Source organism: Ambystoma mexicanum, chromosome 3p, assembly GCF_040938575.1.
Source record: "Ambystoma mexicanum isolate Mex_15411 chromosome 3p, UKY_AmexF1_1, whole genome shotgun sequence".
NCBI classification, from domain to species: domain Eukaryota; kingdom Metazoa; phylum Chordata; class Amphibia; order Caudata; family Ambystomatidae; genus Ambystoma; species Ambystoma mexicanum.
This window is the reverse complement of record NC_090925.1, coordinates 71,003,607-71,015,768: the sequence shown is the minus strand read 5'-3', so window position 1 is coordinate 71,015,768 and position 12,162 is coordinate 71,003,607.

The following is a 12,162-nucleotide window of genomic DNA, read 5'->3' as shown; positions in this document are numbered from 1 at the left end:
GTGCTCGAGAAGGAAGCTATTTAGGGAGAGAGAGTTGAAGGTATTGAGGCCCCAGGCCCCAGAAGGCCTTCTGGACAATGCAAATGGTTATGAACGTAATCCTCGCCACCACTGGGAGCCAGTGCTGGGATTTCAGTGCTGAAGAGATACGATCCCTGGGCTTCAGGCCAAAGACAAGTCTCGCTGTCCTGTTTTGGGTGAGTTGCAGAGGGTGGAGAATAGAGGCAGGCAGATTTAGAAAGAGGCTGTTGTAATAGTCCAGCCTAGAGAGAACCAGAGCTCTGGAGACAGTGAGGTTCGGTGGGAAGGAGAGGAAAGGAAGAATACCTCTGAGGAGGTGCAGCTGGTAGTGTGACTTCTTAGAGATGTCAGAGATGTGAGGAGAGAAGGAAAGTATGGAGTCGAAGATGACCCCAAGGTTTTTAGCCTCACAGGTGGGAGCGGGAAGAGGACCAAGAGAGACCGGCCAGAGAGTGACAGGAAAAGAAGGAGAGGGTGTGCCGATGGGAAGATTCTCAGTCTTACTGGGATTAAGGCAGAGATCATTGGTGGCGCACCACTCCTGGATGGCGGACAGACAGTCACAGATGCGAGAAGGAGAAGAGGTGGAGGAAGGGAGCCTGAAAATGAGTTGGGTGTCATCCGCATAGCACTGAAAGTTGGGGCAGAGAGTGGCAATGCAGTGGGCAAGAAGTGCCAGGTCTTGGTTGAAAAGCCAGGGGGAGAGGTTAGACCCCTGGGGAACACCACAGCTAGATATACAGATAGAGGAGAGGAAGGACCCAAGTTGGACCTGGGAGGTTTGATGGGAGAGGGAGGAAGTCAGCCAACCCAGGGCCTGATCGGTGATATGCAGGTTATCACCGAGTCGGTTGAGCAGGGTGGCATGGTTGATCATGTCAAAGGCAGAAGAGAGATCGAGTAAGATGAGGACACAGAGGGTTTTGGAATCAAGGTTGGAGAGCAGGTCATCAGAGATGTTCAGGAGAGCAGTTTCATGCTTCTGGCAGCTCTGAAGTGTAGGGTCAGCAGGAAGGGTCAGCAGAGGGTTTCTTAAGAAGAGGGTACACAAGGGAGTGCTTCAGGGGGAGGGGAAGACTGCAGTGGCAAAAGAATGGTTGCAGAAATCAGCCAGAGCAGGAGCAAGGGTGTACAGTCGGTCCTTGATGGTTTTTGAGGAAAAGGGGCAAACCTGTTTTGACAAGGCTTTCATAGATCGGACTTGTCGACAAACCTTGCCTGGGGAGAACAGGGGAAAGGCAGAGAAGGAGGGAGGAGGGATGGCCACAGAAGGGCCAGAGGAAGTAGAGAGAGGAGGAGGAGAGAAGAGAGAGAGGACAGGATTTCCTGGGTTTTAGAGATGAAATGAGAAGCCAGGGCCGTGCAGAGGGCCTGGGAGGGGACAGGAGAGTTTGAGACTGCAGCCAGATTGGCCAGATTCTTTTAGATTTTAAAGAGTCTGGCCGAGGTGTTAGATGCTGCAGAAACACAGGCTTGGATGTCGGCCCTCTTCTTGGTGTGGACAGAGCGCCGGTATTGCCTTTGGAGCAGGCAGCAGTCCAGTTTGTCAGAAGATGTACCAGAAGTACGCCATTTCCTCACAGCCACCCTGCACTTGCGTTTAAGGGTGACGAGGTCTAAGTCATACCAAGAGTTGCACTAGGCTTTGGGTTTCAGACAGATCCTCATCACAGGGGCAAGAACATTGAGAGTATCAGATATAGCAGAGTGGAGCATGGAAAGGGCTGTGTCAGGGTGTAAGTTAGCCAAAGGGGTAAGGGGGGTGAGAACGTGGTGGCAAAAGCCTCAACTGACACACACTTCATGGGTTGGATAACTGAGAAGGTAGGTGGCAGTGCTGGAGGTGGCTTGGCCTGAGGGGTAGAGAGCGTGGGATGGGAGGAAACAAGAAAGTGATCACTAAAGGCGAGAGGAGTGGTGAGAGGGATCAAAAGGGGAACATCTTTAGAGATCAGAACATCCAGCGTGTGCCCTGTAGAGTGAGTCGGGCCAGAGGGGAGAATAAAGAGAGAGAGAGAGTCACAGAGGTCACCAAAGAGCCCAGTGGAAACAGGAAACATCCAGGTGGATGTTGAAGTCTCCAAACAGGAGGAGTTGAGTGGTTGAGACCAGGAGGGAAGAGGACAGGTACGCCCACACAGAGAGGAATTAGGAGATCTGACCAGGTGGCCGATAGATGGTAGCCACAGTAAGGGAATGGCCAGGAGAGAGTGAAAGAGAGCCTGCAGACAAGGCATTCGAAAGAGGAGTAGGCCTGCATAGGAATGACAGAGGCAGGAATCCAGTCAGGGAAGTTTAGGACTACACCCCCTCCAAAACAGTTGGATCTGGGCACAGAGAAGATCTTGTAGCCATCAGAGAGGAAGGTGTCAAAGCTTGTGACAGAGCAGGCTGTGAACCATGTCTCAGTGAGACCGAGTACATTGACGTCACATTCCTCCAGGAGGTGGCAGATGTCAGAGAAGTGTTTGACAGTTGAGCGAGAGTTTAGAGTGGCAATATGGAGAAGGTTGCCATCCTTGAAAAACTTTCAGGGAAGGTACAAATCAATATTACGCCCTTCAGAGGAATAGAAGCAGCCCTAGGTGGGGCAGAAGAGGAAGGAGGCAAGGGCAAGGTAGCCAAGGAGGAGACAGAAGGGGGAGGCAAGGAAGCCTTGGAGGGAAGAGAGGGGACGCAGGAGAAGAAAGAAAGTTGATGAGGCACGGGAAGCGTCTATCAGAGAGGAGAAGGTTGGCTTGAGGGCTTTGGACCAAGACGGTAGCATTCAGGTAAACATTAATGATGACCTTAGAGAAGTGGAAGAAGGCTAGGGGGGCCTCCCACCGGGTGTCACCATTAATGGGAGAGGAAGAAAAGGGAAAGAGCACAGAGACCATATGTAGAGTCCATGGGTCTGACTAGGGAACGACAAATAGGATGTTGGTGAAAGCTTGCCTGGAGGACGCACTGTTATAGCTGTCAGTGATAGGGAGGTGAAGTGGGAGAATGGGAGAAAAAACTCCCCCCAATCTCCTCGCGCCCCTGGCCAAGAGGATCGCGGCCCAGACACCCGCCACGAGATGAATTTGTCTATCTACCAGACGACAAATACCTTGGTACAAGAACATACGGATGTGCCCACCAGCCTGCCCGCCAGCCTGCCCTACTCAAGCCGACACCTGCTGCATGGATGAACTCGACTAAGCCCTTCAACAATAAGGACCTACATCGTTAGAGATGCCAAGACGACCTAGCCAACTGTCAGAACACACGTGCAACTATGCACACTGGACACTCCCACACCAATCCACACAAAGAATATACTCAGTGCTATGACGTAGGTGACGGACACACCCACTGACGTGCATCTTTATTATTTTTCACATAGGTTCTCCAAAATGCAGAAATGCAAGACGCACAAAGCACTTGTTTACATGCTTGCTGACGCTTCTCCCGACCCTTGCATTGTGATGAAAATACAACGAAGACATGATACTGCCTATGAAGCAATGTGACACCGCAACTTAAGTGCCGTGCATTACACATCCCCACCTATGAACCAGGCCCAAGTAGGCCGCAAGCAAGAGCCTCCATGAAAACTGGGCGAGCAAGAGTACAATTGCTGACCCTGCAGAACGAGCCCAGCAAGAACTGACAGCCAAGGGAGCGATGTTGCAACTCGTATGCTACCAGCCGACGCCAAGGTCACACCTGTAAGCAAAGCCAGGCACGCAGAGGCAAATACAACTTTAAATGTGCAGAATTCTGCCTCAGCCATAGTCTCTCCTCACGTGACCAAGCCAAACCTGACAGGGTGCCAGACCCACGAGGGAGAAGTCGCCTGGGTCCCACATCTGAGACACAGGCTGCAACAATGAAATGACCCAATGGACACCTACAGCAATGGGAATGGTCTGCTCTCAGGCATATGAGCAAATCCACGCATTGTCTGCACGAACACATAGTTACATATTGTTGCAAATGACAGGTGCACCACGAGCTGGGAACAATGATGGTCCCAGGCTGGGGGGCTCGCGAGTGGACATGTGGCACTCATCACTGACGCCACTAACATTAGCCAATCATTAGGGGTCTTCGTGTAACAATTTTCAAGTATCTAATAGAAGGGAAAACCCAAGTATACCACCTGACTGACCCTTAACCACTAACAACTTTCTCTATACATATGCTATACTAACCCTACCACTCGAGGAACCAATCCAGAGTGGCGATAGGTTTTTTGCTCACTTTCCCAGGTGACGCAAGTAGCGCGTCATACTGAGGCAAAAAGGGGCCTGCAAGCCCCACGAATTTCGAGAGTCTGGACGGACGCGTACGATCCTAGACCCATCCCTGCCGTTATTCAATAAACAGCAGAACCACCTTGCTTCTTGTGTGTGTCTCATACTCATTTTTGGGAGACGCGGGAGGAGTTGGGGCCTCCCAGCCCGGAGGTCCGCGGAAGGCCCAGCCGACCCCGGGAGAAACTCCCCGACAAGTTGGAGGCACTGCTGAGATCTGGTTACGATCTACCTTTTATTATCTTTTTTTCTGAGTACTCTCATTGCGAGGAGGCCCGGCGGCGCGGCCCCCTCTGCCCCCTTTTTTGAGGACTACAGGAGCATCGCGGAACTGCGAGAAGACCGGACAGCGCAATCCGGATATTGGCCCTCAGGAGCCGGTTGAGAAGAATCCCGTCCGCGGTTGGCGAGTGTCCAGACGTGGTCCAGACGAGGGGAGGTGGCGAGCCGCTTGGAGGGGCGCACGCAGTCGAGCGGCCCCGCATCAGGAGAACTTGGTGAGTATGTCACACCCAACAAGCAATGTGAAATTGTGAGGGAGGGGGAGAAATGGAATAAGGGAGGTGAGAGGTGTTACCAAGGTGTGCGGCAAAGATTTGATAAATTAGTGTTGATGGTGAAGTGATTGGTAACTGGACAAGTGCAAGGAGCAGTCTGCTACGCTACGCTACCAAGAAGAGTGGGCAGAGCACGTAGACACTGATTGGCCTAGGTCGCGACCACCTGTAAGGGTGTGTGGGTGTGTGTGTGTGTGTGTGCGGTTTCCTACGAATTGGCGATTATTGTTCAATGAGTAGATGAGGATTCCTATTGATCGAGCAGCAAAACTCGATAGATAGATGATGTTTTCCTGTAGGTGGTAGCTAACTGGTTGCCTAAATATGGAAGATAATTGGCTGGTTAAGCCCTCCTGTTGAGGGGCGTATCACACGCGAGGCGACGCAGCGTGCGCAGTCTGATTATATTATTGGTTACCTTGTTCCAGGCTTGACAAGAGGACAGCTGTGGGGTTAACAGGGATAAATAGCAAAACTTATTTCGAGCATTCTGAAGTATGAAAAGCACTTACCAGTAGTTTCGAAAGAGGTCGGTGACATCACCCGTAGGGCGTTCATAGGATACCTCGACCACGCAGCATTGTTGAAGAGTGGTGGGGAAGTGAATAGTAGTAAGGGGAAGGGGACGGAGGTGAAAGGCAACGATTAGATCGGGGCAAGGTGGAGAGGGGGAGTGACCGCGCACGGAGAACACCGGCCACGATGAGTGAGGAAGGAGGAGGAGGGGTGAAGAAAAGTGGGACGGCTGTATAAGCACGTCACACAGGGCACGCAGCGGCAGGGGGCTACGTGCGCCTTGGCCGTAGGGGGCCGTAACGGTATTAAGTGAGAGAAACAAAGACAGAGAAAAGAATTCATACTTGCAAGCATTATATTTGACTGTTTTCTTTTTAGCGGACGATCGCAAGTCCCCAAACTACGGGGCCAGGTAAAACATCTGAAATTGTAAAATTTGATAGAGTTTATTATTAGCCAGATAACGACCACTATATCGAGGGGAGCTAACAACATAGTGCTACCATGTCATATGGGATAGGATCGGGTGGGTGGGGGAAACACCCTCACTACCCTGCTACAGCATATATGTAAAGCACTGTCACCCCATAGGGAGAAACTGATTAAATACAGCATAGAAAGGACACAGGGGACAGACAACAAAATGACGACACCCTGGCCGCCTAACGGAAGTTTCAACCCATATGTCCAGCACGCACTACTGACCCATCTACATAACACATACAAGGGGAAGAAGTTGACGCACCATGTGGAGGTGTTTAACTTATGGAGGATGTTCCAGGGGTCCCGACCAGGACCGACCGGAATGTTCACTGTGGGGGAAACAAAGGAGGAGAAGAAGGTTAAGGAGGAAGAAGAGAATGGGGAAAAAGAGAGTGAAAACACACAGTGTACGGAAAGAGGACAAGAGGGAGGAGAAAAGCCTAGCAACGTAAATGAAAAAGAAATAAAAAAGGAGCAGGCTGACGACATGCCCTTAGCAAAAGTAGTGAAAAAAGAGGAAGGGGCTTAAATCCTATAACGGAACTACGAGAAGTGGTTAGGCAACAATTAAGGGCGGCTGAGGGGTATTCGAACCCAGCATACAGCCCACCACCATATACAGCTACAGGTGGCTACATGGGGGGGAGGTGACAAGTGTGGTAGAGCCAACTTAAACAAAGATGCCCGCAAGGGAAGGGAAGACTAGTGAAGAACAAATTGCAGCCATAGGACACGACGAGTGGGTAGCTGCGCAGGTGTTATTAAAATTGCGAGGGATATTAACGGGAGAAGAGAAGGAGGTAGTAAGAAAAATGAACGAGGACGATGAGAGTAAGAGCGAAATAAAAGGGGAAGGGGGGAAAAGGAAGGAAGGGGAGCTGTTACGAGAAGAGGAGGAGATTTTGGAGGAAAGATTGGTGGAGTTAAGGAATGAGCAAAACGCCCTGATCAAACAGCTTGAGAAGAAGGGAAGAGAGAGACGGAGAGAAAGGAAAGAATGTAAGAATGAGTTCGAAAAATTGAGGGAACGAACTGAAGAACGGAAGAGGGAAGCTGAAAGGGTGAAGGCAGCAGCAGAAAGGGTATCTAAAGCAGCACAGCGTGACAAGAAAAGGGAGGAAGAAGAGAAAGAAAAGGAAATGGAAATATGGAAGAGGAAAATACTATCAGAAACCACAAATAAATACGAGGAAGGGAGGTTAATAGAAAGCATATTAGAATGGGAAAGAGCGAGATGGGAAAGGAGGAGAGAGGAAGAAAGGATATTAGAAAAAATGAGTAGTGAAGTAATGGAGGAATTAAAAAAGAAAAGAGAGGAAATAGGTGGAGAAATAGTAGAGAAAAAAGAAGGGGAAAGAGGAGATAGGAGAGGGGAGAGTGGGATAAGGAAATATGTACGCAAGGACACAGAAGTAGCAACAACATCAGCATAAAGGGGAGCAATTGGTAAAGAAGAAGTGGGAGGAACGGATTTAATAGATTTAAAAACAGTGACGATTCGGGGGAAAAAGACAGATTGGGGGTTGTTGGGTATTTTGTGGATATTTGGGGCTTTGCGGTATTTTCTTACCGCCAAAATACCTTTAGCAATAATCACTCTCTGTATTCATATTGGGTCACACATGACAATAATACATTGCATTATTTCAAAATTCAGACCTATTAGATGATGTGCGCGGTAGTTTGCGTTGTTGGTTGGTATAGTGGTTGGTTTATTTGTGGCCCCAATATCCAACATCCCTTGTTTTTTATCTAGATTGTTCTTGATCACTAGAGAGACCTCAGGCCTACATTTTAGGGATACCACATTTTCAGTGTTAGTGTTGTGTGCCACCAGGGGCTATTGTGGTATTTTTGTGGTAATTTCCACTGCCTTATATACGGTAGGGAACTATGTCCAGAGAGTCTCTCTTCCCGTTGGCTCATGAACCTCCAACAGGGTATGCTACAAACAGTCACTCACAACTGTCCATACTGAATAGAATCATGCACACATCTGTTTTAAAATGACAATTGCACTGTTTAAAAATCTACCCACGTTTAAACCTTTTCCCATGCAAAATGAAGGAGAGAAATGATACATACTAGCTATCTGTTTTCAAATATTTTTGTATTATAGAAATTTAATTTAAACACAGTTTAACCTTTTTTACAGAAATAAATGAAATGGTACAACATTATTTGTGATAAAATGGACAGAGAGCTGCGAGAATATATTCAATTGGTAACATTAAATATGCTGATAATAGACTGACACTCCCTCGAATACACTGACTGAACAGTTTTGCACACTTTCGCACAGTTCCCACTCGCTTCTATAATTACCTTATCTGTTTAGCATGAGTTTTCTTCGGCTATTCTCTTTCTGAATTTGGCACCCTTGAAAATCAACCCCAGTGAGAACAAGCGTCTGCCTTTCTCAAACCGGGGTGATTGCCTGGAACTCTCAGCTTTTGCAGCAGGAATCCCCAGCCAGGAAAAAGATCCTTCTCCCAGCTCTGCAAGATCTAGATTTCCTTCCCCCTCTTCTCAAGCTTCCCCTGCAAAGTTCTAATCACAGCCTCTAGCATGATACTTGCTATGACGCTGCTCCAATCAGAATCAATCATGTCATCTCCTCCCTCACTACACAATGGCTCATTTCTACAGTGGCAAGCTGTCATGATGCCTACCCCCGGAGCACCAGGCCAGGCGATGCAGACCATGCTGCACGCTTCAGGCCTCCCTGAGACCTGAAAGGGACTATTTTTTCATAGGGACTATTTTTTCACTCGGGCGTGGCCAGGGAAGGATACATACCTAGTTGGGGAAGGATACATACCTGGGACTTCTTTGGAGGCTATTTAAGCCACGCCCAGACAGCAGCTCATGCTTCGCGTTGTTCTGCTTCCTGCAGCTTAACGCTCACCGTGTCTGCTCCTGCTCCTGGACTCCAGCCACGCCCGCCTCGAACCTGGAAGACCTGCAAGGAAGGAAGAGAAGAGAAAGGTGAAAACCAAGGACATTACCTGCATCCAGAATCTTCTCGCCAGCATCCCTGAAGAAAGACTTCCATTTAAAAGCATCGCGTTGCTCGCTGCAGCGCCACACTTCACTCACCTGTCCTCGAGACATCTCCCGGCTCCATCGCGGCTGTCAGCATCGGACGCCACATCTCTGCACCTAGGGGAGAGAGGAAGAAACAAAAGGTGAGCAGAAGGAACACAGAAGGAAAGCCTGATTAACAGCCATAATACTTACCGGCTTTTCTTCCACATTTCGGGTCGGCGCCACCCCGTTGGCAGGTACCGTACCCCGGCCCTTATGGGGAAAGGACAAGAGAAATTTCTGGGGAATGATAAGAACATTTAGAGGGATCGTCCTCATCACTACTCACCTCGGCAGTTTAACCCCTCGACGCATCGCCTTCATTCTGCACCTGAAATAAAGGACAGATCACAGGTTAGAAAGACAACATAAAGGGGGCCTCACTTGAACTTTGAACTTTCATACTTACGGCGCATCGCTCAGGAAAGTCAAGTGGATTTTGCCAGCGCCATTCTGAAAACCAGTGAAGTAACTGGACGAACGTGCGCCCCTGCACCAGAAGCAGGATGGAGAGTCCATCCTTCCAAACCATAAGGTGAGCTTAAACCATGGTTTGGAGGAAGTTAGAGAGGAACGAAGAGGGAAAAGGGGGAGCTAGCACACTATTCTGCAGACTGTTAATCCCCTTTCTCATCTGCAGAAGGATATTCCTACGGGCCAGGCAAGCACGATTTGGAGGTCCTGTCCAATCGGTGTTCCGGGTCCTGTGCATCACGCTAGAAGAGGCCACAGCAATCCAGACTAGATCAGCGCCCCTGTGGGAACCAGGTGAGGGTTACAGAACGCGAAGCCTTCCTACAAATTCCCACCCAGGCGCTATGGAAACTTCCGAAACTAACCAGTTGGCCCAATTACTGGAGGAATTACGGGCCGAAGTACACGCCGCTCGTCAAGAGACTAGTGCCCTCAGGAGGGAAGTGATTGTAATAAAGGATAGATCTGATGACCTGGCTAGACAGCTTTTTCAAGGTCAAGCTGGACAAACTCCTTTACCCGGTTCCGGGGGGAACCCCGCTCCTGTGGTTTCCAGCAACCCGGTGCAGATTAATCTACCTGGAAACATGCCGCTGGCCCCACCTGAATGCTTTGCTGGGGACCCCAAACGATTCGCCGTATTCATGAATCAGTGTCGTTTGCATTTCCTATGCAGACCTGGGGCCTTCCCTAATGATCAGACCAAGGTAGCCTTTGTGTTGTCATATCTCAGCGGCTGTGCTGCCGATTGGTCAGTCCCACTGGTAACTCAAGGTGACCCGATTCTTCGTGATTTTCAAGGATTTCAAACAAGCATGGAAAGGTTATTTGCTCGACACTCCCAGGGACAGGCTCTGGATGATGAACTTCTATCTCTGCGACAGGGCAATCAAGACCTTCTATCCTACATTGCAACCTTCAATAGACTAATTGTGGAAACTGGTTGGCCAGAGGATAAAAGAATCACGTTATTCTATCGAGGTCTACGCAGAGAACTTAAAGATGTCCTGGCACAAGTTGTAAATCCGCCCCAAGAATGCACTGAATATATAGACTTAGTGGTCCAATTGAATCACAGGCTGCAAAACAGAAAAGCAGATCGGTCCAAGTTTGAAAATCGGGTGTTGGCCAAGACCCACCCTAACCCCAAGGGGACTGATGGCTCGGAGCCTATGCAAATCGGAGGGGTTAAAGGACCCCTAACTCAATAAGAACGGGAAAGAAGACGACAGATGCAATTATGCCTTTATTGTGGGTCCTCTGGACACTTTCTACGAGATTGCCCGGTTAAGCCGCCCAAGAAGGTGGTAGGAGCCGCTGATAAAATCCATGGAAACTCTGTATCGGGAAACGACCACGCCCGGCAAGCGTAGGGGTCCGCTTGCCGAGCTTGAAAACTAACTCTCAGACCTCGCATTTCATTGTGCCAATGGTCCTAGTAGATCCGGAACAGCCTAAAACGGTTGCATGCTATAAAGGCATACATCGATAGCGGGGCTATAGGAAACTATGTGGATCGAGAATTGGTCTCTAGGATAAACCTCCCTCTGCATCCTAAAACCAACAAAGATGTCATCACCACAATAGATGGAACCGAAATTGCCTCTGGACTGGTAACACATTCCACAGCTGAGGTGACACTTGTAGGTCCGGATGGCCATCGGGAGGCAGTTGTGTTTGATGTAATCAAGGCTCCACAGTTTCAGCTTATTCTCAGAATCCCTTGGTTAGAGACACATAATCCTCAAATTGATTGGCGAGCGAAGAGAATAACCTTCCCGGATTGTGCACATACCTGCTACCCAGAAAATCCAAAGATTAATCTAGCATCAGTAACCTCTGTCCCCGTGCAACTACCTCCAGAGTACCAAGACTTTCAGGACGTCTTCCAAAAGGAACAGGCCAACACGTTACCTCCCCACAGATCGTACGATTGCCAAATCGATCTGGTGCCCGGTGCGCAACCCCCTTGTAGCAGGATTTACGCCCTTACTGAACCAGAGAATCTGCATTTGAAACAATATTTAGATCAATACCTAGCCAATGGTTTCATTCGCCCATCAAAGTCCTTGGCATCCTCAGCTTTGTTCTTCGTGCCTAAAAAAGAAGGCGACCTTAGAACTTGTATCGATTACCGCGCATTGAACCAGATAACTAGAAAAAATCGTTACCCTCTGCCTATGATCCCTGAACTCCCTGACCAGGTGAAGGACACTTGCGTATACACCAAGTTAGATCTCCGGGGGGCTTATCATTTGGTACGAGTAAAAGAAGGCGACGTATGGAAAACGGCATTACGTACAAAATATGGACTATTCGAATACCAGGTGATGCCTTTCGGGTTGTGCAACGCGCCTGCAGCCTTCCAATTCTTCATGAACGATGTCCTTCGGGAACTCATCGATGTCTGTGTTGTCGTGTATATCGATGACATTCTGGTGTACTCCTCTTCGGAATCTGATCACAGAAAGCATGTCAGGGCCGTCCTAGAGAAACTGCGCCAGCACAAACTGTTTGCCAAGCTGGAAAAATCTGTTTTCCATACCACCGAGGTTGAGTTTCTCGGATTCATCCTGACACCTAAAGGGGTCCGAATGGATTCACGGAAAGTGGATGCTATCCTCAAATGGCCATCACCTAGTTCGGTGAAAGGTGTCCAAAGCATGCTTGGTTTTGCCAACTTTTATCGCAGGTTTATCCCGGAGTTTTCACGTGTGGTGCAACCCATCACTGCACTCTTG